The 25,707-nt window shown below is 42.9% G+C and overlaps 1 protein-coding gene across 1 annotated transcript in view; it reads left to right on the plus strand.

The window, feature by feature from the left end:
* The window catches only part of SLC35F4 (solute carrier family 35 member F4), a 231,005-nt gene that overhangs the window by 169,182 nt on the left and 36,116 nt on the right, over window positions 1-25,707 (plus strand). The gene's annotated exons all lie outside the window — the stretch shown is intronic.

Here is a 25,707-nt window from a genome sequence, read left to right on the forward strand (position 1 = left end):
TTATTATACCAGTTAGGGTCAGAATTTTTAGATTTCTTGTCTCTTCACTTCTTACCACCTACCTACTATCTGTGACTGAATATCAGAAGCTCACAGCTAGAGAATGCACATGAGGTTCAATATTTCTACTGCGCATTTTGCATTGTTTTGTCTTTCATCATTTCTGCTATTTGTCCAGTGATCTCCAGAGCCTTTGGGAGTAGTGGATGGGGATTATGGCCTGAGTGTTCCACAACTTAAAGTAAATATATTTATCACATCTCCTTCCTTAGCGTGTGGTAGTATAAAATCAAGAAAAGGAAATGTTAATTTCTTTCTTTATGACAATATCAATAGTTTCTGAGAGCTTTCCCTCATATCCTATTGACTTAGCTGAATATAACCACAGGACAACAATAAGGTTGTTTGAGGATTAAATAAAATAAGGACTTAATAGAATCAGTAGAGCTTACAAGCCTATCTCAGTTTACATTCCACTTCATCACTTGTATGACCTTGGGCTGGTTAATTCACCTACATATGTGCTTGAGTGTCCTCCGTCAAATGGGATAATAGTACTTATTTCATACGAATGTGATGAAAAGTAAGAGTTAATGTATATTGGGGAGCCTGGGTGGCTCAGTTGGTTAAGACCCTCAGTTTTGGCTCAGGTCATGATCTCAGGGTCATGAGGCTGGGCTCTGCGCTGGGCATGGAGTCTGCTTGAGATTCTCTCTCTCCCTCTCTGTCTGCCCCTCCCCCCACTCAGGCACACATACACACACACACACACACACACTCTGAATAAATAAATAAAATCTTAAAAAAAAAAGAGTTAGTGTATATTAAACAATTCAAAGAGTTCCAAGGAATTACCTCCCTCACACAAACTGGCTGATTATGATGTCCCCAACTCTCAGTTCCTGGGATTCCCAAGCCCCATTCTGTTGGGGTCATGTCACCTCTCTTGGGAGTCATCTTGGGTAGGATCCCTTAAAGGCCACCAAGCCAGCTCCCTTGCTGGTCTCCAGCATAGGACATATCATTTTGCCTAGTCGTTGAAAGAAGGGCTATTTGCTCCTTGTGCTGCTCTTTATACTCTGTTGTTTCACAGGGACATCTCCAGCTGCCAAATCCCACTGAGGAGACTCAGGCTGCAAAGCCTATGAACCCCAGACCCTAGTGGACATGTGCCAAGTTGCCCCTCCACCCAAAGTGAGGAGAAACCCTCCCCCTCCACCACTTCAGGGGGAGGGGTGCGAGGGAGCCATGGCACAGCACATCAACAACTCTCTTCAGAGTGGTCTCTTATAGGTGGGCTGAGGTGACGTGCCCTGCATTTAGGGGCAGGGGGATATTTGACAACTTTTAAATTTTTCTCTGCCTTTGTGATCTCATCCAAAACTGAAGGAAGAAGATTCAATTTTTGGATTCTACTTTAGCAGTTATTGTCATCAGCCTCCAGAATCCTATAGAAAAAGAAGCACTTGAGCTAAAGAGTCATTGACCGGTTTCAGAGTGCCGTGACTTAACTATTCACTCAAAGCAAGTCACGTGGCTTCTCTAAGCCTTGGTTTTCTCATCTATAAATTGGGATCAATATCACTTGATCTACATAAGAGCCAGTGAGATAATGTATGCAAAATGCTTTGCAAACTAAAAAGTACTTTAATATATAATAAAGAGATGAAATTTTTCTTAGCTAGAGCCTTATAATTTGTTGTCTAATTATACTGTAGTCAATAAACATCAGTCTGTGTTTTGCATTTTGTTGGCAGAATTTTTCTGGAAAATATAACATTTCAAATCACTTTGTATAATATAAAAATAACAAGGAGGTCTCTGTTGGCCTAGGTGGTTCATAAAATGTTTCTAATGACTTGTGAGGTTGCTAGATTTTGCACATAAAAATACAAGTATGCCCAGTTAAATGTGAATCCGATAAACAAGAAATAAGTTTTAATGTAAGTCCATCCCACATATTATATGGGATTTTATCTGGTAACCCCACTAATAAATCAGTGGACTGTGAGCAGAAATCTAATTTCTACCTAACTTTTCTTTATATTTCCAGATTCTAGCATAATGCCTGACCCCCAACAAGTGCTTAATACATGATTCTGGAATAAAACAATATTAGAATATGTATTTGGAAAACTCTTGGCCATGTGACAAATCACATTTAGCAACCCTTGCAAGTTTTGGTGTCCTCGTCAGTTAAGCAAAAGTAATAGTAAGTGCCTCACAGATGAATGGAAGGGTAACATGAAATGGGGTATTTCAGTAGTCTTTATAAATTGTGAAAGCCATCTGCAACGCGTTATAAACAGCGCAAGGAGTAGACTGCTGAGAATGGTTATTTGCGGTGTAGCCTCTGCCATAAAGAGTAGAAAATAGGGTGCCTGGATGGCTCAGTTGGTTAAGCAACTGCCTTCGGTTCAGGTCATATCCTGGAGTCCCAGGATCAAGTCCCACATCGGGCTCCCTGCTCAGCAGGGAGTCTGCTTCTCCCTCTGACCCTCCTCCCTCTCATGCTGTCTATCATCCTCTCTCTCTCAAATAAATAAATAAAAATCTTTAAAAAAAAAAAAAAAAAAAAAAGAGTAGAAAATAAGTTTTCAAAATGTTTCAGTATGATCTACATGTTTAGTAAGTAAATCCAGTGTACAGAAAATAGCTTCTCTTGGGCTATCTCCATCCCCTACCCCTATCCCCCAGAAGAGGCTTAGCCCAGCATTTAAGCTTGAATGGGTTTCTGCAAGGAATTAAACTGTACCCGAGGGCTTCTGTTCCTCTAGACCCCTGCATGCCCATCCCTGCTCCCTTCATGTCTTGGGCTGTCTAATTTGGTGATTGTGAAACAATCATGAAGGTTTGCTGTGGAAGTTCCTGGTAATTTTCTTGAAGCATCTGTTAACAGCATGCAAAACCTACTTCAACAAATCAACAATAAAATCCTAAACAGGAGTAAAAGCTGCTTGACTTCACCTGGCAGAGCCAGGAAGCTCTGAGTTAAGGCTCGATTCTCCCTTGCTGTGCTAACATTTTCACATACCGTTGAAGGAGTGAGTGGTTTCTAAGTGCCATATGTGTTGGCGTAATTACATACCCTGGCATAAATTGTTTGATGGAATTTCTCAAACTTACTTAAATTTGTTCTCAGAAATCAAAACAGTTCATTAGCTTCCAAGAATACATTTGTAATTCCTGGAAAATAATTTCTTCTGGCATCTCGAATGTGGCATATTAAGCTATCATCCTGGAGGCCTTTCTGAATTTCAGTTTCGCAGATGCTTTGTTATTAAGCATCTGTCTCCTTTACTGGCTCCCTTTCAACCTCATCTCTAAGTGCTAGAGGTCTTGGGGCTCAGCACCGTTTCCTCTTGTGGCTCTCTCCATTTGTTAGTTGACCTCACTCAAACTTGTAGCGATTTTAAAAAATCTCCCCATTGACGATTCTCCTATTTGTCCAGCTCAATGTTATCTCTTGAGCAACAGACTGCAGCCCACCAGCCTTTATAATATCCCAACTTGGACGTCTCATAGACTTCTCAAACTTAACACAGCTAAAATGGATCACTTAACCTTCCATCCCCCTCCCCGCACCGTCTCCCGTATTTGTTCTTTCTCCATTGTTCAGTAATATCCATCCGGTTGCAAAGGCCAGAGATTTGGAGCTTATTTGTAATGCTTTCCCTCCCTCATCTTCTGCATTCTACGACCCTCTTCTGGCTTGGGTTGGATAATCTGTCACCAAATCTTGTCAGGCCTGTCTCCAAAATTGTGTTGGCTTTGGCTCCTTATCTTCACCATTCTAGCCAAACCCACCACAGTTCACCTGAACTCTCCACTCCATTAGAGTCCACTCTCCAATCACCCCACTGACCCTTTTAAACTATAAATAAGGCCAGCTTACTTCCCTGTTGAAGACCAGTCATAGGTTTAAATTACACTTAGGAAAAAAATCCACAAGGCTGGGCTTTTCTACTTTATCTCATACCCATGTATTTCTCACTCACTACGTTACAGCCACATGGGCATTTTCTGTTTCTCCAATGAACTGTGTGGCACCCTGCCACAGGACCTTTGCATATACTTCCTTTGCTGGGGAATAGCTATCCTCCCCCCACTTTATTAACTTCTTATCATCCAGATCTTCCAGCTCAAACATCACTTCCACAGCATAGAATCTAAGTAGCATAAGGATAGGAACCTTGTCCATATTGTTTACTAATATGTCTCCATAATCTTGCACAGAGCTAGCACACACTAGGCACTCAATAAATCTTGCACAATGAATGAAAAAATAAAAGAAGAAAAGAAGAAATGAATGAACTCTAGATTAGGTCTGGTCCCTCTGTTATACATACTTGTAACATCATTCCCTTTCTTTTATCCATACTTATTCCAATTTATATTTTTTAATAAAGTTATTTGTTTGGTTTCATCTTTCCATTTAGACTCATGAGAACAGGGACCATGTCTGTTTGTGCTTCCCATTTTATTTTATTTTATTTTATTATTTTTTAAAGATTTTATTTATTTATTCATGACAGACAGAGAGAGAGAGAGAGAGAGAGAGAGGCAGAGGGAGAAGCAGGCTCCCAAGGAGCAGGGAGCCTGATGCGGGACTCGATCCCAGGACCCTGAGATCATGACCTGAGCCGAAGGCAGATGCTTAACCATCTGAGCCACCCAGGCGCCCCTGTGCTTCCCATTTTATTTTCAGAGCCTAGCTCCTTCCTAGCATGTGGCAGTTGCTCACTATCTTATTGGTTGTGGTTGTCCTGCAAAATTTTCAGTCCTCATCTCACTCGGCAGCTTTGACACAGCTGAGTCCACTGTCCTTGAAGCTCCCCTCCCCTCCTCTACTTCTGGACTCTGGTTCTCTTGCTTTCCCTTCTCTGGTCTCATTTTCCTCACTTTCATATGTGGGCTTCTTTTCTTGTTTCAGTCCTTTAGAAGTCAGTGTTCCAGGGACACCTGGGTGGTTCATTTGGTTAAGCATCTGACTTTGGCTCAGGTCGTGATCTCGGGGTCCTGTGTCGTCAGGCTCCCTGCTCAGCGGAGAGTCTGCTTTTCCCCTCTGTCCCTCCCCCTGCTCCTCCCCTCTTTCTCAAAAAAATAAATAAAATCTTAAAAAAAAGAAAAGAAATTAGTGTTGCAACTGGGACAGATGTAGACTCATATCATGGAATACTACTCAGCAAGAATAAGGAACAAACTGTTGATACACACAACAATATTGGATGGATCTCCAGGGCATTCTGCAGGAGGTTTTTGGGGGTGATGAAGCTGTTGTGTATCCGACTGTCGTGGTTAGACAAATCTATGCATGTAATAAAATGCTTGGTGAAGGGTTCACAGGATGTCACTACAATTTTTGCAACTTCTATGTAAGTTTAAAATTATTTCAAAATAAAAAGGTTTTTTTTAAGGAAGTATTTTTCAGGGCTCAACCTGAGGCCTGCTTTTCTTTACTTCCTGCAGGCTTTCCCTGCGAGCTCTCAGCTCCTCCCCTCACTGTAGTCTCTGCATTGATGCGCTCGGCTCCCTCCCTCTTTCCTGGGCTCCGGTCTTGGGCTCTCAAGAACATAGCAACCAGACCAGTCTCTCCAGATCTATCCGTGCTGGTCCTGAGTAAATTGATGCAGATGTAGTGGTAATGTCTGTGATCATGAAATGAGAAAATTCTGTTTCTTTTCTACTTATGGAAGCATTTCACTCTTGGAGATTCTATACAAATGAATCGCCTTTCATCAAAGTCAGAATGTTTACCCTGGCATCATAGTCTTTCCATGTGATTTGTTCCAATGAACTCAATGCTTTTCCAAAGATTTTGTTGCATTTGTTTCCTTCTGGTTGCACCCTGAAAATATTGTGCTTCAGTATTTCATATATATATATATATAATAGAAATGTATATAAATATAATAAATATGTATATATAATGACATTATCAGTTTACCAATCTGGAACTTAAAAATCCTTTTTTTAAAGATTATTTATTTATCTATTTGAGAGAGAAGGAGCAAGCATGAGTTGGGGGGCAGAGGCAGAGGGAGAGAGAGAAGCAGACTCCCCGCTGAGTGGGAAGCCCAATGTGGGGTTCGATCCCAGGACCCTGAGATCATGACCTGAGCTGAAGGCAGATGCTTAACCAACTGAGCCACCCAGGTGCCCCATGGAGCTTAAAAATCTTAATATATCTTATACACCACACACACACACACACGCGCGCGCGCACACACACACACACATCTTTAGAAAGGTAATGCTTTATTAGTTCAGCAACCGTGCTGTGCTTTTTAGTGGAAAGCAATCTTGATTTTCCCTTTCATTTTTCATAGTTTTACACTTTGCCTAACAGTTGATTAAGAGAAACATTTTAGTGCAGGCCAAACATTGCTTGAACATGCGGCAGATGGTTTCCCTGGGAGACAGCACAGCAGTGCTCGTAGCTTCCAGAGGCATCTCCAGAACAGCACCCAGACACCAGCCACAGCAGAGTGTTTGCTATAGAACTGGAGACTCAAACCATCTCAGAAAAAGCACTGTGAACAAGGTGAACCATTTCAAAAGATAAAGAAACATTCTTCAAGAGTGGTGCCCTTAGCATCCTACAGTGTTTCTGCAGGAAACTCACCTCTCTCAGACGGTAAATACTGTTTTACTGGGCATTTGTCCTTCTCCACATGGCTGGTCTTATGCTCCTTATGCTCATTATTATTTTCACTGTGTTTATTCTCTGTAGAAATCCTTGAAATGCAGCTTAAATTACCCGTTGCCTACATTCAGGTTTTACTTACAGAATTGGCAGTTTGGAGATGAAAATTATTGTAGAGAAAAATTTATTACATTTCCCAAAAGACAAAACTTTTAAAAGTTGCTTAGATTTGACTTATTCAGGTATCAGTTTATTTGGAACCTGAATTCTCTGTCTTTGACTTCTCTAATATTTCAGTCATTATACTTAGTTGCTGTTTCTCTTAACAACGTACATAAGGCAAGTATATAAAGTCAGACTTCTGTGTTAGAGTCTAGCGTTTTAAAAATAAAGGTATACTAAAAGAACTGAAAAAAATGTATGTTTTCCTACATAGTTGAATTGAGATCCTTGTCAGCCTAACTGACATTTCATGTGAGCTTGTGTTGAATCTAACGCTAAAGAATGAAGGGGAAAACAACATTAATTGTTGAAGGGGAAATTATCAGTCCTTTTGACTCTTGGACATTGACTAATATTGAATCTTATGACTCATATATTGAATGGTGGTTTGTTTGTTTAAGAAAAAGAATTAATTACTGATGCTTTATGCATGATTGGATTCCTTAAATCAAATATACAAAGTTTTCCAACATTTTATTTTAAAATCTTGCTCATGTCATCCATCTGTTTTACTCGTGTACTACTAATAAATTCTAAATGTCAGATAGAAACACTTCTAGTTTTAAATCTTTTCTTAAATCCCACCTGATATGATTTTATTACTGAAATGCAAAAAGAAAATAAATCTCATCATGAGACAGCATCATTATTTACCCCAAGGACAAGCAGACTCCACTGTATTTAGATGGCACCTTTAAAGTCCTTTCTGTTGCCTACACATCAGTTAAGAGTTTGTTTTACTTTTTGGATAAGAGAAACATTTAATTTTTGAAAAATAAATGAAATTATCATGATCTGTAAATGGCGTGCAGTGTATTCCAAATTTCCTACGATGGTGCTTGGCTAACTTCTTCTCTTGGGCTCCTGCTTAATATCACTTCTTCAGGAAGACTTGTCTGAGCCCCATGCGTGGTTAGATGCCCCTGTCATGGCTCATGCAGACCCGCTCAACCTCTCCTATCCCCGTGCTTATCTGCACTATTGCAGTTGCCCGTTTGGGGTCTATATTTCCCTAAAGACTTTAAATTCTATGAGGGCAGCAGCTTTCTCATTCACAGTTATTTTCCCAGAGCCTAAGATGGTGCCTAGCACATGCAGGGCATTGAGTAAATGTTTGGTGGGAGAATGGATGAACAAATGCATAATGCATTCTACATAATGATGGCTCTGCCATTTTTTTAAAGAATACGTGCAGTTAAAATGAACCAGATTTTCTTTTTTTTTATTTTTTAATTTTATTATGTTATGTTAATCACCACACATTACATCATTAGTTTTTGATGTAGTGTTCCATGATTCATTGTTTGGGTATAACACTCAGTGCTCCATTCAATACGTGCCCTCTTTAATACCCATCACCAGGCTAACCCATCCCCCCACCGCCCTCCCCTCTAGAACCCTCAGTTTGTTTCTCAGAGTCCATAGTCACACATGGTTTGTCTCCCCCTCCGATTTCCCCCCCTTCATTTTTCCCTTCCTACTTTTTTTTTAGACATATAATGTATTACTTGTTTCAGAGGTACAGGTCTGTGATTCATCAGTCTTACACAATTCACAGTGCTCACCATAGCACATACCCTCCCCAATGTCTATCACCCAGTCACCCCATCCCTCCCACCCCCCACCACTCCAGCAACCCTCAGTTTGTTTCCTGAGATTAAGAATTCCTCATATCAGTGAGATCACATGATACATGTCTTTCTCTGATTGACTTATTTTGTTCAGCATAACACCCTCCAGTTCCATCCACGTCATTGCAAATGGCAAGATCTCATTCCTTTTGATGGCTGCATAATACTCCATTGTATATATATACCACCTCTTCTTTATCCATTCATCTGTCGATGGACATCTTGGCTCTTTCCATAGTTTGGCTATTGTGGACATTGCTGCTATAAACATTGGGGTGCACATACCCCTTCGGATCCCTACATTTGTATCTTTGGGGTAAATATCCAGTAGTGCAATTGCTGGGTCGTACAGTAGCTCTATTTTCAACTTTTTGAGGAACCTCCATACTGTTTTCCAGAGTGGCTGCACCAGCTTGCATTCCCACCAGCAGTGTAGGAGGGCTCCCCTTTCTCCGCATCCCCGCCAACACTTGTCGTTTCCTGACTTGTTAATTTTAGCCATTCTGACTGGTGTGAGGTGGTATCTCATTGAGGTTTTGATTTGGATTTCCCTTATGCCGAGCGATGTTGAGCACTTTTTCATGTGTCTATTGGCCATTTGGATGTCTTCTTTGGAAAAATGTCTGTTCATGTCTTCTGCCCATTTCTTGATTGGATTATTTGTTCTTTGGGTGTTGAGTTTGATGAGTTCTTTATAGATTTTGGATACTAGCCCTTTATCTGATATGTCATTTGCAAATACCTTCTCCCATTCTATCAGTTGTCTTTTGGTTTTGTTGACTGTTTCTTTTGCTGTGCAAAAGCTTTTTATCTTGATGAAGTCCCAATAGTTCATTTTTGCCCTTGCTTCCCTTGCCTTTGGTGATGTTTCTAGGAAGAATTTGCTGTGGCTGAGGTCAAACAGGTTGCTGCCCGTGTTCTCCTCTAGGATTTTGATGGACTCCTGTCTCACAATTAGGTCTTTCATCCATTTTGAGTCTATTTTTGTGTGTGGTGTAAGGAAATGGTCCAGTTTCATTCTTCTGCATATGGCTATCCAGTTTTCCCAACACCATTTATGAACCAGATTTTCAATATGGGATTTCTCTGCATGGAAGTCTGACCTACAAATCCGCATCAGAAAGCTGAGGCTCAAATGATCTGATTCAATATTATGTTGTTGTTGTTTTTAATTTTATTTTATTATGTTATGTTAGTCACCATTCATTACATCATTAGTTTTTGATGTAGTGATCCATGATTCATTGTTTGCGTATAACACCCAGTGCTCCAGGCAATACCTGCCCTCCTTAATACCCAACACCGGGCTAACCCATCCTCCCACCCCCCTTCCCTCTAAAACCCTCTGTCTGTTTCTCAGAGTCCATAGTCTCTCATGGTTCATCTCCCCCTCTGATTTGCCCCCCTTCTCAATATTATGTTGTTTTTATGAAACACAGAAAACCACGTTTCCAATGAGCCACAGCCATTGGAAGAGGGTAAAGGGAAGAGAGAAGAAGGGCTAAGAGTTAGCCAGCATAGGATTAAGCAAAAGGAAATCTCATCCATATCCAAGATGAGGGTGGAGCTGTGGATGAGGGGTAGGAAGACCTGGGACATATGGGCAAGGTGAGGCAGGGAAGCAAGGATGGTTCAAAGCAGTGAGTAAAAGGAACTGGATTCAAAATGAACAGCAAATAATGGAGAGTAGACAGGTGAGCGTTGGAGCTCGGGAAATCCCCGGATGCAATGATGCTCCAAGAGTCTCTTCTGTACAGACACAACCAGCCCACCTGATTCGTCTACTTCTTTGGAAGGTTGATCTTCCAGAATGCTTAACTCTGTTAGTCTTCTCTGGCAATTCTTGGTGTTTTTCACCAAAAGGGACAAGATTCCTCTTGGTGTGCTTTTCACAGGGAGAGTATATACATCAGTAATCAAATGTTTGAGTTCAAACATTTGAGAGTAACCCAAATGGGCTTTTAATCATCAGAACTTGATACATAAACTTCATAGCAGATTTGACATCAGACTGGCATATCTGCAGTTTTCAATTTTCCCTTCTTAATTCTGTAAAGTTATTTTCACACAGCCACACTAAGGGGGTACATGGTATAAGAACTCTATTGGTTGGTGCTCTGAGTGGATTAAGAGAAATATTATTAAAATAAGAGAATGGGGGGGGTGCCTGGGCGGCTCAGTTGTTAGGCATCTGCCTTCAGCTCAGGTCGTGGTCCCGGGGTCCTGGGATCGAGCCCCACATTGGGCTCTCTGCTCAGCGAGGAACCTGCTTCTCCCTCTCCCACTCCCCCTGCTGTGTTCCCTCTCTCGCTGTGTCTCTCTCTGTCAAATAAATAAATAAAATCTTCAAAACTATAAAATAAAATAAGAGAATAGGTACAGAGTTACAGTTTGGGGAGATGTAAAATTTGGAAATGGATGGTAGTGATGGTGAGCAACAATATCAATATACTTAATGCCACTAAACATTACCCTTAAAAAGGGTATAATGGTAAATTCTATGCTATACCACAATAAAAATATAAGAGAATAGCAATGAGTTTGATATAAAGAATGGTAGTTATTTTCCAGCTTCATATATAGAAAATCAAGAGACAGAATGACAAAAGAAACATCCAGGATCAGATGCTTAGTCAGGAGTTAAACTGACCACTAAGCCCTGGAGATCCTAATTTCTGGTACAATGTTCTTTTCAGGCAAAACTACAGATTCAACCCTATCCCTTCAGTATGCATAACTGAGATTCTGGAAGCCTCATAACATTGTTTTATAAAAATGATCAGTTTCACAGTGCGCACAGTGGAATTTTAAAACCATGTCCTTTGATAAAACATGAGTGTAATGAATTTGTCATACATCTTATTCATTTTTTTTTCTTGAAAATACACTCTTTAAAGTAGCATTTAACACTGCAAAATATGAGCCTTCTTTATATTTTAAAGGAAAATCAGTTTCTGTTTTTTATTCTTTCAGGGATTCTTCCTTAGATCTTTTACTCTACGGAAAGTGCCAAATGCAGTGATATTTCCTGAAAAATATCCTGCCCTGTGTCTAGGTGTAAGTCTGAAAATCCCTTCCTTAGAAGAAACACAGGTTATTTCTCAGTTGTCATGGTGATGCTTAGGGAAGATAACTTTTTAAGGAGGTGAGGGGGAAGGACCATATTGGGTTGCATAAGCAAAGTCTATGATTTTAACTTGTACCTAACTGGAAACAGTGCTAGTTGGTATTAAGTCATAAATTTTTCATAAAATTAAAAATTTTTTACACTAAGAATTTCCAGAGTGTCTAGTCCCACTTTTTCATTTTATAACTGAGAACACTCCAATCTGGGAAGGTTAAGTGACCTCCCAAGGTCACCCAGCCTCCTCCCTTCAATTTGCCTTACAAACTTTTCTTACGCACTTGTTTAGAACAGAAACCAAGTTCTCGAATGGCTGATATACCACAGAGAAGCCATAACGGGGAACTTTCTTTCTGACGTTGACCACCACTCCCATTTTCACCCTCCAAAAGAGAACACCTGGGTCATTTTCCTCTGGTTTTTCCTCACTTTTTCATTAAGATGATTGCCTGAGGTAGAATTGTCACACACACACACACACACACACACACACACACACCTATTTTTAACTCCATTTACTTCCCATTTTTTTCAACTTGTTCTTAAGCTCTGTTGTTTGTTCAGTTTCTCTCTCATGCATCCGTTTTTCCCCTCCAGTTTCCTATTTCTGGGGAAATAAAACTGTATTCTTGAAACCCCACTATTTGTGAGCTAAAAGAAGTGTTTGTTACATTGATACGCAAGGAATTGATGCTAATGGGATACCTGTATCAAAGAAGAAGTCCTAAGGTTTGATGGGAAATTAAACAGAATAAAGATGCAGGGCATCAACACGGAGAGTCTTTGGGAAATACACAGTAGTTTCCCTCAGGATCCCCTCCAATAATTATTTACAACTTCTTCCTCTTCCTTAAATTAAATCTACTTTTTCTCAACCACAAACATTCAAGATAAATATAAAACTGTTTTTAGTCAATGTTGTCCTGTTTTGCTTAATGACTGTGCTTCCCCACTGCAAATGTACAGTATTTTAGCAACGCTGTGTACTAAATGGGACTTGAGTACCAATCCGCGGTCAAACAACAATTTATAACTTTGTTTATATGGGGAAGTGCATCTAGAATTGGGAAAAACTCCGGTTTATAAGTCAGATTTTGCCAATGGTATATGCCTTGCGCTAAAATAAAATTCAATCAGGAAATAGTTTTTGAGCCTTCTGGGTGAAAGGCACCATTCCGGGTGCTATGATGTTCTACAAATAAAATAACAAAGTACGTTATCTTCTCTAATCCTTACAACAACTCTGCTAGGTAGATAACCACTCTCCTTCTTGCCAATGAAGACGCGCAGGCTCAGAAAGGAAAGATTGCTTGCTCAAGAGCGCAACATGGTGAGAAGCAGAGCTGACATTCCACCCTTGGTCATCTGACTTCCAAGTCTGGGCTCTTTAACTGTGCTGTAGTGCAGAAATTATGCTCTAAGGAGACTCTGTCAGAAGCCACGCTGGACCTTAGAAAATCCTTGGAAGCTACGCTGTCAGCAGCTTCCAGAAAAAAAAATCGTGTTAAATCTCAGATGGGACAAAGTTTCCTCTGACTGTTGCTGTATAGAAATGCCTTTTCGTGAATGCTATTCCAAGTTACTGGGAGATCCGAAAGTGTCATTGGAACAACTGAGACTCTGAGAGTACAGAGAGACCGCAGAGCTTGTGACTGTGAGCATCCCATTGGCGAGGAGAGAAGGGGATGCAGGGGGAGGCACAGCCTGTCATCTTCCCTGGGGCGTGTATGACAGACTCTCTTTTTGTCCCTCAACAAGACTTTGTAGATCTCAAGCCTCATGTATTTCACTTTGATCTAAACCCCTGATGGAGCCACATACATGATAAATTTTATAATTACTCCATTAAGATTTGCCAGAAATCCTGGAAAGCTGATTCTTTTCTGTGCACCTGTTGATCAGGCCAACTCAGCGGGTCTGTTAATGGCCTCCATCCAGGAGATAGAAAACAGACACAAAGACCATCCTGTCCTTGCTGCCCAGATCTTAGATGTGATAGCTCCTTGGAGTCAACTGCATCTGGCATTCATGAGATCTAAAAGCAATTAATTGCCAGTGCAGTTGCCATTTCCTGCTCACATTTCAAAGATGCAAATATGAGAAAATCCCTTTTGATGGGGGGAGGGGGCCCTCAGAATCAGCTGAGGCTTTATTTTGGAAAAGACACTTGAATTGGTTTCTTTAGTTGGGGGCATGGGCAAGATGGGGTCCTTAGGGCAGTAGACTCCCCCCAAGGGTAGGCTGAGGACTGGGGCTGAGCCTCACGTGGGCCTCCTGTTCCCCATGCTCCCCTGCACAGCTCCTTTCCTCAAAGGCTCTAGGGCAGCTGCAGGAGGGGGGCGGCTGGGAGGGACCTCAGTGGCTGTTCACTTGGAGAGGACATCATAGGACTCGGATGCCAGTTTCCCATCGCAGGTCTTGATCTTCTTGGCAACCATGGCCTGACTGGAGGAGGCGCTGACATGCCTGAAGGAGCTGGAGCCCCCACCAGAGCTGAAGCTGGACTGGAAGGAGTGGAGGCCAGGGCTGGTGAGACCCGGTGGGCTGAGCTCAGCCCACCTGAGTAGCACTGGTGGTCCCGGTATGGATATGCACGTTCTGCATCCCAGACTCCAGCCGGCTCTCCCTGCTCTCCAGCAGCTTGGGTAGGTGGCGATCGCCCTGTCCAGGGCCAGCCTGACATTCACGAGCTCCTGCTACTTGCACAGCTGCTGCGCCAAGTCCTGCTCAACTTGCTGTGTCCTTACTGCCCCCCACCTGTGCTGCCTGGCAATCAGCGAGGGCCGCCTCCACCCAAGCCCTCTGGCCTTTGACGGCCTGGACCTCAGCGGGGAGTCGGCTGATGTTGTGGTTCACCTCAGAAATCTCCCTCTGGTGCGTCGGAGGTCATTGGCGTGCTTCCCAGCCGAGTTCTGCAGCTCCTACTACTTGATCTGGGACAGCCCTCAGTCTCCGCCCGGCTGCGGCTGGCCATCTCCTGGTACTGGACCTTGAGCTCGCAATGATGCCCTCTGGTCCAGGGAGCGGCTGCTGTCCATGGAGAGGCCCGTGGAGGTGTCGGAGATCTGTGGCCGACTCCAGCTCTGCCTCGTTCGCGTGAGCTTCACCCACAGCCTTCTTGATGGCGACAGATGCATTCTCCATCTCTGCACACTCTTCGGTCTCTTCCTCGTATTTATTCTGAAGTCCTCCGCCAGCCCCTGCATATTGCCCAGTGCCACCTGCAGCTTCGGAGTCTCCTGGACCACGGTGTCCACCTGCCGACAAAGCTTGTTGAGGTAGCTCTGGAGCATGTTGTCCTTGTTGCTCTGAGCTGTTTCCTGCTGCTGTGGGAGGCTCTACCTGGTCTCCAGAATCTCATGCTGCTTCTCCAGGTTCCACACCTTGTCGCTAAAGGAGGCAAACTTGCTGCTGAGGGAGGGTCTTGACCTGCTCCTTCTCCTGGGTGCACTCAGTCTGGATGTTGGGGTTCGCCTCCAGCTTAAGAGGACTCAGCAGGCTCTGGTTCACCGAGACACCCCCAAACCCACCGTAGCCACGACCATACTCATGCGGGTGTCCAGGCCATCTTGCAAGCTGCTGCGGCGGCCCAATGGGAAAAGGCTGGGGGGGCAGGATGCGGGCAGCAGGCCCATGTGTATGAGCAGCTGCTGAAGGCCTGGGGGCCAGAGGTGGACACCTCGTAGGACTTCTGGGTCACTCTGATGGACGTGATGGAGGCTGGAGCAGAGGTGAGTAGCTGGACCAGAGAATCCAAAAGGAGCTGAGAAGCTGCTTCTAGGTGGGGGTGAGGGAATCTTGATGTGTCTGGAGTTTACTGACTTTCCTGCTAATCAGCCAGTTTCACAAGGATTTATTGAATAGTGAGTGTGAGCCTAACATCCTTTCCTAAAGGACTAAGAGACTCAAAACAAGTAAGAATTAGTTCTTAAACTTAATTAGGGCATTTCTAGTCTTGTCAATTTATTCATTTAGTCTTTAAACATAGGTTTCTTGAGCATGTGTTAAGTGATAAAACATAGACACAGGAAAGTTACTGAACATAAAGAGCATGATTAGGTGCTACACTTAGTTTCTCCTCAAGGGCCAGGCAACTCCACAAATGCTCATGAAAAGCTACTGAGTGCCGGGACTGGGGACACAAAAATGACCAAGATAGAGCCCATACTATTAAAAAGCTAAAAGCCAGGGATAAAAATAAATGTATAAATAAAAATACTGAAGTGACAGGACAGTATGGTATGATTAGGGAAGTGGGGCATGCACAGAGGAAAGCAGGTGGTCAAGGAATGCCCTTGAGGGTAGGCAACATTGACCTGAGTCCTGAAGCTCACATACGAGTTCACAGAATGTAGGCCCAGGGGTTGGATGGGGAGAAGTGGTCAATGGCATGACTAGAGAAACAGGCGAGCTTGTACTTGCTTGTGACAGTGTCGGGAGTCACGAGTCCATCCTCTCCAACCGGACCATGAATTCCAGTGGCTCCAAACTTCGATCTCTGCCTCCTCTTCTCAGTGGTGCCTCACGGCTCTGCTCAGGCTCACCTTTCTGCTCCACAGGGAGGAAACTGTTTCCGAGCAGAAGCTGGAGATCAAGGGGCTCACCTTGTGACCTTTCTTAGAGATTGCAGTCTCATGCCACCTGTTGGCTAATGCCTGGAAGCAGTTGCCTCTATGGTTTGTCCAGTTTTATTTTGTTTGCAGTGGGAGGGAGCACTAGTCCTGTACAGGTTACTTCATGGAACTTTCCCCTATATCTTGTATAACACTTCACTCGACCCTGACGCTAAATCCTTCCAATTTCTCAAACCTCTGCCTCCGTGCCTCTTCCTTCCACTTCCTTCACCTCCTCTCTACTGAAACTGCTTCATAAGTCACCTGTGACATCCTTATTGCCATAATTAATGGCCAAAATAAATGGTAGCCAGGAAAATTAGTCTCTGGGCTGTAGAGTGTGTGGGTCAAGGTTAACCCAGAGTTTTCTCTCTGATAGCAGATAACTTCCATCCTCATGTGGCAGCAACCCTGTGCAATCCCGGGGGCTGGAAGCTCGTGGCAGTCAATTATGCAAGAAAAAGCCAAAGGAGGAGGGCATCATCTGGGGGATTGGAGGGATAAGGATGGCAAGAGGAGATAGATTCAAGGAATGTTTAGAAGGTGATGCCAGCAGGACCCTTTAAATTATTCCAGGGCTCCTGCAGTAAATTCAAGTCATCTTCCAGACAGTGTGAACATCTGAAGTATCTTCCACTCCATTAGATTAATTTAGGATTGCAAGAGGAGAGCATGCCTAACAGACTGCAAGAGCTACCTCTGCAAGAGAATTTTTAAATCTATTATGCTCAGCCGTCAGTACCAATGCAGTACGCATTCCAACACTTGCCTAGCTGCTGTGATTTGCCTCACGTGGGCGAATACAGTACTCCCAGGGGATAATTTACTCCCATAAAGCAAACACTTTAATATTTATCCCTCATCTCTGGCCAAGAAATGGCCTTGATAGTGAGTGAGGATTTCGATTGAACATTTGAAATGACCCTGGGGGCAGGGAGGTGATTAACATGACAAATCAGATCCCCTGGATTCTGGGTAGGAAGATTTCAGGAAGCTTAAAGAAAATTTCACATCTTCTCCTATTAAATTACAGCACCATGCATGATTTTTATGAATCTTTTGCACTGTGAATAAGAGATTATCTTTCTTGTAACAAGACTGTCCTTGGGTGCCTGAGTGGTGCAATCAGTTAAGCTTCTGACTCTTGGTTTTGGGTCAGGTTTTGATCTCAGGGTTGTGAGATCGAGCCCCACGATGAGCCCAGAGTCAGACTCTGCACTCAGCGAGGAGTCTGCTTGAGATTCTCTCTCTCCCCCTCTTTTTGCCCCTCCCCCTCATGCACTCTCTCTCTCTCTCAAATAAATAAATCTTAAAAAAAATAAAGTATACTGAATGACCTGGCTCTGCCATCTTTCTTCCATCCTGCAGCTCCTCATTTCCATGAAGCCCAGGATTTGTCACTATATCGGGGCTTTCCATGTTGGGATAGAATTCACCTGTTTTCTGGTTTCTTTGCCCCAAGTGTGCCGTGCACCAAGGCAGAGAGACTTGGTCTTCTCCCTGCATCCATTCATCTGCATAAGTGTCCATCCCCACCCCCTACATAACAGATTCGGGATGATTGGTCTACTCCTTAAAATAACATGATTTCTGTATTTTCAAAATCTGTATAAAACTATGTCCTTTCTCTTTGCATTTGTTGCTGTCAACACTTCCTGCTGGTGTTTTCTCACCTTCCATGGCTTTCTCTGTAAACGCCGATCGCTTTGCGACTGCTACTCCACCAACAGTATTCTTTCCACAGTTGACAATGACCAAAGCCAAACTCTGTGCCATGGCCTTCTTCTCTACTCTCTTTCTCTGCCTTCGATATTGTTGCATCCCCCTGTTTCTTCCCCTCACTTTTTGGCTGCCTTTTAAAAAAAAAAAATAGGTTCATATCCCTTTAATTAATAGTTTTCTTGAGTCTCAGCCCTAGTTATCTGCATTTCTCAGCATTCTCTCTCTGGATGACCTCATTCCCTCCAGTATGAGTTTACTAGGGTTGCCGTAGCAAAGTACCACAAATTTGGTGGCTTATAACAGAAATGTATTGTCTGATAGTTCTGGAGGCTAGAAATCTGAGATTGAGGTGTCAGCAGGGTTTCTTCCTTCCGGCGAGAGGGAGAGGGAATCTATTCTATGCTTCTTACCTAGCTCCTGGTGATCTGTTGACAGCCTTTGGCGTTCTTTGAGTTATAGAAGCAACACCTCAGTATCTGCCTTCATCTTACCTGGTGTTTACCCTATTGTGTGTCTGTATCCAAATTTCCCCTTTTTATAAGACACCAGGCCTATGGGATTAGGGCCCACCCTAAAGACCTCATGTTAATTTGATTACCACTGTAAAGATCCTATCTCCAAATAAGGTCTCATTCTGATATATTGGGGATTAGGACTTCAACATGTGTTGAGAAAGGGTGGGACATATTCAACCCATAACCTCTCCTCTAGCTTCGATGACTTGTCCATATACTGATGACTCTCCAATCTGTGTCTCCATCCCAAACCTGTCTTCTGGACTTTGGACCTGTGTGTCCACTGCCCACCGTCCATCTCTCTTGGATGACTTTCATGTACCTTAAACTCAACATGTCTAAGAATGGTGCCTTATCAGTTCAGTTGTCCTGGGCAGAAACTGACACTTATTCTTGACTACTCCTTCACCCTCATTTCTACAACCACATCTAATATTTACCAAATTATGTCAGTTCTACCTCTGCAATGGCTCTCAACTCAACCCCTCTTTGACCTCACTGCTACCATCTCTGCAAGACCACTAGTATCTCTCCCCCAGACCACTCCAGTGGTTTCCTAACAAGTCATTCTATCTCTGATTTTACTCCCTCTCAAGCCATTCTCCACATTGCAGGGCACTCTTCTAAAAACCCGAATCTAGTCATTCCATTTCCCTGCTTAAGCCATTCAGTGGCAGTGAGTGCCCTTGGAAGTGGACATCGGACCCAGACAGCTGGTGTGAGGCCTTGAGCAGGACATTGAAGGGACAGTAGAATCTAGGTGAGTGGGGAAAAGGCTTGTATGAATATGGACCTTGGCCTGAACCTTGCGGGTTTAGATTCAAGGGCCATGTCAGTCCACTTCCCTGCTAAGTGTAGACACCCACAACAGTTGTGAAAATGACCGGATGCTGATCATGTAGCTTTCCCCATATCACTCAAGACAGAAACTTGTGGATAGTTGTCTTTAGATGTGGCCTGAATCACAGTGGGCTGCCCAAGCAGCTGCCTCTGCCAGTTCCGGCCTTGCACTCCTCCCTGGTGACAGATGTAGATGCCAACAACATTAGCTGTACCCTGGCATGCCCTTCTACCCATTTATTTTTTTTCTGCTCATGCATAAGGCATAAATATTTTGTGAACTCTTGCATAAGCTTATGGTTTAAAAGCTAATTCCCAAATGAGAAGATACTGGTGGACCATTGGCAGTTGCAAAGAGCTGAGCAGTCAGTTGGCTGCCCGATTAAAAGGTGGCTTGTCCACCCATTCAGCCTTTAGTGCTGTTTATGGAAATTCCTGTGTGATTGGCTTTTCCCCTTTTAGACCATAAGAAAATGAGGGCAGGTATCATGCCTTCTTGACTTCCTCGCACTAAGCAGAGGGCCAGACACATAGTAGGCTTCAGTAACTTCTTTTTTTTAAAGATTTTATTTGTCAGAGAGAGAGAGAGGGAGAGCACAAGTAGGGGGAGCGGCAGGCAGAGGGAGAAGCAGGCTCCCCGCTGAGCAACGAGCCTGACGTGGGACTCGATCCCAGGACCCTGGGATCATGACCTGAGCCGAAGGCAGGCACTTAACCTCCTGAGCCACCCAGGCGTCCCGGCAACAGTAACTTCTTAATTAACGTGTTATCACACAATCTGGCCAATAGCCACAGGTCTTTTGGGTTATCCTGAATTGGTTTTTGACTACAGTGAATTATGAGGCTGTCTTGTGAATGTTTTGTCTACTCCATCAATCGAGAAATTCACCAGGGCCATTTGGAAGAAAATGTATTCCAGGAGAGCCTATCAGGAAGGAATTTGTAAGTAAAGGGTTTCTACAGTCAGCAGGGTGTATTTTCCAAGATTTTCAGGGCAATAATGACATCGCTGGAGGGTGGTAGTGATGCTGCAAGGTACACAGGGATCTTAGTCCCCTTCATGTGCACCTGCATGTGGGTAAATACTTCAGTTCAAATCACAAAGAAATCAAGACTTTAGGAGCAGAGGAGACAAAGGCTCAACTAGAAGACAGTCAATGTGAAGGCTTAATGAAAAGCAAACAGGATCATTCAAGGAAACAAGCTGAACATATGAAAATCCAAGATTAGAAAACAAATTAGAATCAGTTACTTATTTTAACAAGAAGTTATTACTTCAAGCATAAACACTCCCACTGCATCTAAAATATGATTAATGTAAAATTAATCAATTCATGTAAAATATGGTTAATACCATTACATTATTTATATGTGTTTTAAGAATAGTGTATACGGTATTATAAAAAGCACAATAGTTGTGTAGTCTTAATGCCAGTATCTTACCAACTGAGACACAGGGGTGTATATTCAAAGGTACAATTTCCAGAACTGCACTTAATACTCCAGGAGTAGCCAAGCTATAGATTTATACTAGACCAGGGTAACACTTTTACTTTTATTTTCTTCATATGGCACAGCATTTTCTTATCTATCTTGCTTCAATTTTTTGAGCTGATCTCTTTGGGAAATGTTCTCAAGTTGGTCCTAAATTTCTTTTGGCTTTTCCTGGGTTAAGGTGAGTATCTCAGAGCCATCAGGACAGGTCATTTTACTGTATGGCCAGTGAATCTCCACCTGCTGTTGGCATCAGTGCTTAGAGCGACACGGGAGAGCAGTGGGGTTGGTGCATTACCGAAGTCCTCCCATTCCACCTTCACCTAGGAATCAGCCAGCCCCCTTCTGCGGGGGGGAATACTTGCTTCCAGGTGTTCAGCAAAGGTAATGGCCAGCTACACCCCCTTAAGAATGTCTGCCGTTGGGTTCTCATAGGGCAGCTGGCAAGAATTCCAGAAAATCTTCCTAAATCTTCCTAAATCTCTCCATAGACCCCTCCCTGAGAACAGAAAATGTCACTCATAGAGAAGGCGGCAATACAAGGGAAGTAGTGGGTGAGGACATCGGAGAGAAGGGGGAAAGGACAGGAGAGGAGGATACTGTGGGGTTGGGTACGCCTGAAGGCCCCAGAGAGTCCATCTCTGATGGGGCTCTCAACTTGGAGCCTCTGAAGTTGTTATGGCTGGTTAGCAAAAGGGAAATTTACTGGGTGGACTGGGGTGGAGAGACTCACAGAACCCTGGAAAATGTGCAGGAACGGATGGGCTTCACAGTTGAGCAGCCGGGACAGGCCCCCAGGATACTGCTCTTGCCATCACTATCTACCACCCGGGCTGCCACTGTTGCTCGTGCAACTTGAACCATCCCGGTTTCTGGAAATTTAAAGTTCTGGATAGGAGGGTCTGATGGGATGAAATCCAGTCATGCCTGCCCCCTATTGTTGGGGGCAGGGAGAGGTGTAGACCTCTTAAAGAGTCTCGTTTGGCTTCCACTGTGGGATATGGGGCACTTTCCCAACAAGGCTTATGTAATTGGCAGGGGGAGGGTCCCCTTAAATGCGAAGGGAGTTGAGTGCTGGGCAGTTAAAAGTAGGACAGAGGCCCAAGGTATTCACATTAAAAAACATTCAGGGAATTGTTAATGGGGCTTAGAGATTTTTTAAAAAATTGTTATTTGTTCTTTTGCAATGAAAGACACTTTCTATCATCTGGGAAATTATTTAAGACCACGGCTATCACCAAAGAAAAAAAATGTTAAAGGCAATTTTATAGTTTTCTGCTGATTCATATCTAGGATCAGCCAAATAGATTTAAAATTCTCTCTTAGGTACCTTGGGAATACTTAAAAATCCATTCCAGATCTATGAGTGTTCAGCAAAAATCATCAAGGTTAACCTATAATCTAACTCTCCAGATGATGAAGGTGTAAGGAATCACAGGCTGCGTAGTCAGAGACTGAGGATGGGCAAGGTAAGAGGTAGCTGGAAGTAGGATAACTGTAGGCTTAATAAAACATGGGCGTGGTTGGAGCCATAGTTGAGGGAGGGGTGACATCTTTGAGCAGCCCTGAGGCAATAAATGCTTGATACTGGATGGAGATGTAGGTCCAGAAATGATCTAAAGAAGCAGCTCTTAAGGATGATATTTTGTTTGGGAGAAGGAAGCCAGAAGAAATGTAGGAGAGGTGGGGGCCTGGGGCGGGGGGGTTGTGGAGCAGAGAGAGAGAGAATCTTAAGCAGTCTCTATGCCCAGCGCAGAGCCTGACACTGAGCTGGATCTCATGACCCTGAGATCATGACCTGAGTTGAAATCAAGAGTTTGATGCTTAACCGACTGAGCTACTCAGGGGCCCCGCCAACCTCTTCTTTAGAGTATAAATCCGGAACATGCACTTGACAAATATATGGGTTGCCCAAGTAAGAATGAAGTCCCTCTGGCATACATAGGCCCTGGGGTAAAGGGTGCTCTGGTTGCATCACAAAAGGGTTAGATCATGACCAGGAAGAATAAGTATGACCAGTTTATAAGCACAAGATACTGTTATTATTGGTGTTCTTTTGACTTTTACCATGTGAATGCTTGGATCTTAGCAGGGAAAAAAGGATCCCACTGCCATACACGTCTCTACAGGGGAAGTCCTGTCTCTCTTTAAGGAGCATGTTTTGCTTCCAAATAGATGTCTTCCTTCCAGGTTCTATCTGTTCTGTGCATCCTGCCTTCTCCTGCCAATTTTGCCTTCAAGAGACTCTGCTTCCAACTCATCATCCCTCTTCAAAATACCTCTTTTGCTCCCAGCAACTAAAAGGGCAAAATCCCCACTTTCCTTTGTTGGAAGCTGTTCTAGGCTCTCTTTCTATCCAAACCCTGCCCTGTGCTAGCATCTGCTGGAATCCATCATCCTCTGCTAAGTATTCTGTAATTGTCCAGGCTGAAATTAATCTCGCCACCCTCTGAACAATAATTGTCCTTATTTTCTGTACCACACAACCATTTCCCCTTCATACAGAAAGAGCTCAACAATGCTGATTGGCTGAAATGGGAAGGGCAACAAATTATACTGGAAAGAATATGGGCTTTGGAACTGGACCTGCCTTGACTTTTGAAGATACTTATTTGGGCTGTTGAAGATCCACTTTCCTCATCTATAAAATGGGGATAGTAAAATCCACCCCACAGTATTGTGTTGTCAGGAGATCATATATGTAAAGCTCTTGGCACATGGTAAGTGTTAAATAAGTGCTAGACATTTTATTTTTACATTGTAAAAATAGGGAGCAGCAACATACTTTTTAGTTTTAAAGGTAGTTATTGGTAGAGAAAATAAATCACATTCCACGGGGCGCCTGGGTGGCTCAGTCGTTGGGCCTCTGCCTTTGGCTCGGGTCATGGTCCCAGGGTCCTGGGATTGAGCCTCGCATCAGGCTCCCTGCTCAGCCGGGAGACTGCTTCTCCCTCTCCCACTAACCCTGCTTGTGTTCCCTCTCTAGCTGTCTCTCTCTCTCTGTGTCAAATAAATAGATAAAATCTTTAAAAAATAAATAAATAAATCACATTCCAGATAGAATAAATTAATACTGTTTTAGGGACAAGATGTGTATAACAGAAATAGAACAATTTTTAGTCCTTTCTTCCAATTACAGGTTTTAGGTGAATAACAATGAATTAGGCTTTAAAAGATTTTTAAAAAGGTCATTTTAGTACACATGTGTAGGTACCCAAATATTTCAGATTTACATCTTGAAAATCTAACTTTTAGTTAATGGACTTTTTGTTATCGTTTGCAATAAGATAATTAGCAAGTCTTAAAAATTTTTTTGATACAAAAAATGTGGATAATAATATAATCAACAGCCAGTTTATTTTCAAAGATATTTCTCTAGGAAATGAATCAAGAGTGTTCAGGGGTGCCTGAGTGGCTCATTCGGTTAAGTGTCTGCCTTCCGCTCAGGTCATGATCTCAGGGTCCTGGGATTGAGCCCTGCGTTGGGCTCCCTGCTCAGTGGGGAGTCTACTTCTCCTTCACCCTCTCCCTTTGCCCCTCCCCCTGCTTGAACTCTCTCTGTCTCTCACAAATAAATAAAATCTTCTTTAAAAAAGTGTTCAGAGCTACAGAGAGTGAACAGTATGTGATAAATAAGGCACTGCTGTGCTGGGAGGGTTTGGGCTTTAAAGAATAAGGTGGTACAGATTGAAACAGAAAGTTGGTATATTGCTTGTGAAAACATCCACCACGCTGACCCCTTTCAATAATTCTAGGACTAAGTGTTTACCTAATAAGTAGCTTTTTTTGCAAATTCCATATGGACTTAAATGAAAACCCAACCAATACGACAGTAAATATTCCCTCATTACAAGGAATATTTGCTGTCATTGTAATATGATGAAATATGAATTTAAAAATAAGCTGAAATATAGCTTTCCACATAATCATTTGTTGAATTGCTAATACCTTATCTCTTTTTATAAGACAAAATGTCAAAGTAATAATCGTGGCTTCCAACCAACTCCATGTCAAAATTCAAGATTACATTTCTGTCTTCGATGTTTCTTCAGTGATTGTAACATCTTCACAGAAAAGATCACAGATATTTAAAAGAAACACACTTATAAAACATTATTTGAAAATAGTCAAAGTTAGTTTTATGCTTAAAGTATGATTTTCAAGAGATTGGTTGGAAGAGTCATCAAAGAAGAATCCTCAATCAAAGAAGCTTAAAGCTAGAAGATCATGTGGCCTACCCCCTGATTTTGTGATTATAATATTATTATTGTAAAAACATGGTAGATCAGATGCCTCTGCCCTTCCAAATTCTCTTTCTACCTGCCCCATAATCTCTCTCTACTTGCCCTTCTCTGTGGTGGTTGAACTATAAGGACTGCAGAAAACAGGCTCTCTCGCCCTCTGACTTTGGCTTACTGATCAATGGGGAGTCCCTAGGAGATATCAAAGGAAAGGAGTATTTTCAGGAAGCCCTAGCTGAGTGCCTACCTTAATGAAAAGTCATAACTCGTATCAGGCAAGCCCCTCCTTCCAGATTTTTCTAATCACTCCCTCTCCTTGTCCCTTCAGGCCTAAGTGTAGTAAGAACTGTTGCTACACCTGGATATTACCCTCCCTCCTGTGGTGTCACACATAGTGGTTCTCAAATTTTTCACTTGCATTGGAGTCACCTGGAGGGCTCCTTAAACCATAGGTTACCCCCACTGCAGTTTCTACTTTAATAGGTCTGAGGTGGCTGCTGAGAATTTGCATTCTAACAAGCTCACGGGTGATGCTGCAGTGGCAGGCTTAGGGAACCATGTGGCCCAATAGCCCTGTACCTTGACCACCTTTTAAATAAAGTATCCGAATTTGACTTTGCTCTCTCTTGCTTCTGGAACCTTGACTAATATAAATGACT

The sequence above is a fragment of the Neomonachus schauinslandi genome, chromosome 9 (assembly GCF_002201575.2).
Source record: "Neomonachus schauinslandi chromosome 9, ASM220157v2, whole genome shotgun sequence".
In the NCBI taxonomy this organism is placed as follows: Eukaryota; Metazoa; Chordata; class Mammalia; order Carnivora; family Phocidae; genus Neomonachus; species Neomonachus schauinslandi.